Source organism: Salvelinus sp. IW2-2015, unplaced genomic scaffold, assembly GCF_002910315.2.
Source record: "Salvelinus sp. IW2-2015 unplaced genomic scaffold, ASM291031v2 Un_scaffold5103, whole genome shotgun sequence".
NCBI lineage: Eukaryota > Metazoa > Chordata > Actinopteri > Salmoniformes > Salmonidae > Salvelinus > Salvelinus sp. IW2-2015.
In genome coordinates this window covers 27,433-30,861 of record NW_019946369.1, presented here as the reverse complement: position 1 = coordinate 30,861, position 3,429 = coordinate 27,433, and positions in this window count along the sequence as shown.

The window sequence follows — 3,429 nt, the reverse complement described above, 5'->3', positions numbered from 1 at the left end:
GACAGAAACTATCTTTGTCCTGAATGAATGAGGATATGTATTCTACAGCTGGTATGTACTCAATGTGGGGAAATGCATCACTCATCATAATTCCATTAGGGTTTTCTTTCTCACAGGTCTATTTTTTTATATGATTTCTGGTGTGGTTGGAACAACAAGATCACATGAGCATCAGAAGGCCACTCAGCCCACAATGCTAGCTTTATTTTTAGGCAGCCTAAATTCTGGCTGAAAATAAATGGTGGCGGACAGAAGTTCCAGTGACAGAGGGGTGATACAGAGGCTTAACAAAATATATTTAATAAATACTATAAAAAGAACTATCACGAAAAATAAATCAGATAACAGACATTGAGGCGGTCTTCTTTTTCTAAAAGAAGTCACTGTTTACAAGCCTCTGCCCTCTACACCAGATTCAGAACTGAATGATAGTAGCTAAGCCTCCAGGCAGGTTCCTAACTTGATTATTATGCTGTTACTCTGAGAACAGACAATGCAATCTAATATGGACTAGTGGCTGTGATGGAAAGTCCCGTGACGTAATCACTATGGTAATGGAAGAGATCAGTAGTTCATGGGAGTGCCTCACTCACATGGCTTTATTTCTGTGAAGCATTCAGCTGTATCCCTCTGCTCACTACTTTCTTCATACACAAAGGAGAGAGAAGGCAAGAGCAGTTGTACCGCTGTAAATACTGTAAATAATGATAACTATTGGTGTTTTTATTGAATGGTGATCCATTTACCAAGTGCAGGAAATGTAACGATGTTCAATTTGCACATGCATTCAAAAACAATGTTTATTTATCAATTTGACACCTGCACCAACTCTTTCCCAGGCCTCTCTATACTACTTTGTCTTTCTTCCATCATGGTGTGACCAGTGGCCTTAAGTTGTCATTCTGTAGTGAGCATGTTTCTCTATGTGTGTACACATTACTGTAGTTGTTCTTCACTTATGTTGTTATTCATTATATACATGATTTTCATTTTTTTGTTGTTGCTGTTACTCTGTAGATCTAGTTCCTTACACCCAACTACCAGGCCTTCTTGTTGCTTTATGTCTATTTCAGGGCCTGGACATATATTAACTGGGTGGATACATTATTTCAATGTTCTTCTGAATAGAAAAATAAAGCAGGGACGCCACTGCTATCTAGAAACAATGTGTGACTTTCTGTGATACATTGCATTTGATCCATAGATAAAATCCCATGGGCTCGTTGTTTTTCTGTAAACAAGCCTTAGCTTTTGTTGGGTTCTGAGAATATGAAATATACTTTTTTATGTCACTGAGGGAGTGCTTAGGTTTAGAGGGTCTACACCAGAAGTTAATGGTTATCTATAGGAGGAAGGTATATGGTGGGGGCAATTAAGCTTGGAATGTACTGAGTGTAGGGAAAACAATCACATGTGGTAGGCATTGATAACGGGAGCATGGATTATTTTTTATTTCACCTTTATTGAACCAGGTAGGCTAGTTGAGAACAAGTTCTCATTTACAACTGCGACCTGATTAGTGATGAAGGGGGGTCGAGATCAGGTTACGTTAAGTGAGAATTAAAAGTTTAAGGCCTGTATTACTTAGTTTCCTGCTTAAGCAATAAAGATACAATAAATAAATAAAGATGTTCAGATGTGTAGGAGGAGACTCAGCATAGAGAAAGGGTTAAATACCAGTGCTTATGTGAACAATGTCTTTGTCTAAATGCAGCTGTGACTATCTGGGAAGAATAAACTTTGGTTAAGCTTTCATAGCGTCAGTTTATTTCTCTGAGAATTAGAACCTAACACTTTCCATCTTCTATGGAAATCCTAGCCCACAACAGTCTTACTCAACCCCTAAGCAGCACCTTCTGGTATAGAGGTGTATCTGTCTCTCATGCTCTGGTACAAATGACGTCCATATATTTCCATCACCTCAGCACTGTTGTTATCAGGTGGTCATTGCCTGAAATAGAAATGCTGTACCTTCTCTCACCCACACCTCCACCCCTCAGGCGCACTCTCTGTTCTCCTCCTGTTTACTCTCCCTCCTTTTCTCTCAGTGTTATAGGTCCATGTTGACAGTGTTGTGCAGCATCCGTTGCTAGACAGTTTTTATAAATCACCCCCTCATTGCATTCCTGCTGCACCTAAGAAAACGACAAACGTGAATGACATTATAGAGCGATGGAGCATAAAGAGCAGACTGGGAAATTCCTTCGGTTCAACATTGGTTTCAGTTGGCCCCAGGCTAATGAAATGTCATACCTGACCGACGAAGACCTACAGACGCCTGTGTCAAACCATTACACAGTAAAAGGTAATTACATGTAAAAGCTCTTCCCTGAGTGCTGTTTCCTTGGCGTTTGTGGGGAAGCTTGTGTGTTTCAGTGATCCTGAAAGCTATACCGGCAGGGTTTTGGCCCCAGGCAGGTTCAACCATGCCTGGCAGGTTCCAGGTGAGAGGCCAGACCTGGTCATCCAGGTTGGGGGTTGGGTGTGGGGCTAACAAACCACAGTGTTATAGAAACATTCGATAGTGTTCACCGTGAAAGCTTATGGAGGATCCTTGGAGCCTACGGAATACCAACCAAGATTGTCAACCTCATTGGGAAGTTCTATGAACACTTTGAATGTAGCGTCATCTTTGATAGTTCTTTTAGAGTCATTTCAAGTTTAGTCTGGTGTCAGACCTTCATCCTCTCGCCAATCCTTTTCTTGCTACAATCGACTGGGTAATGCGTCAAACAACATCTGACCATGTCCGAAGAATCCAGTGGACCCTCTTTTCCCATCTAGAGGACCTCAACTTTGCTGATGATGTGGCCTCTATATCATCCAAACATTTCCACCTCCAGAGGAAGTAAGACAGACTCAGCATCTATGCTAAACAGACTGGTCTCCATATCAACATACAAAAGACACAAGCCATGTGTATAAATACACCACCAACACCTCCAATTACCATCGATGGAGAGGCGCTTGGGTATGTCGGCAACTTCACCTACTTTGGAAGCCTAATCAGCAGTAACAACGGAGAAAACAAAGACATCAAGGCCCGACTGAACTAAGCCAGAGGAGCTTCCAGTCAACTCCGTCCCATATTATGGAGCTCAAAAGTATACAGCCTCAAAACTAAGATCAGGCTCTATAATAGTAATGTGAAGTCACTGCTTTTATATGTTTCTGAGTGCTGGAGGGTAGTCAAGAGTGAGATGGTTATTTCTGCAAGATCTCCAACATCTTCTGGCCAAACAAAATCTCCAACAAGAACCTGTATAGAAGGACGGCTGTTAGAACATTGTTCTGGAAATTAAAATACGCAGGTTACGCTGGCTTGGTCATGTGCTGAGGATGCTGCCAGAAAGGATCCCCAAAGTTGCCCTCAGATGGAAACCAACTGGAAAGTGCAWGCAAGGCAGGCCAAAAACAACATGGCAACGG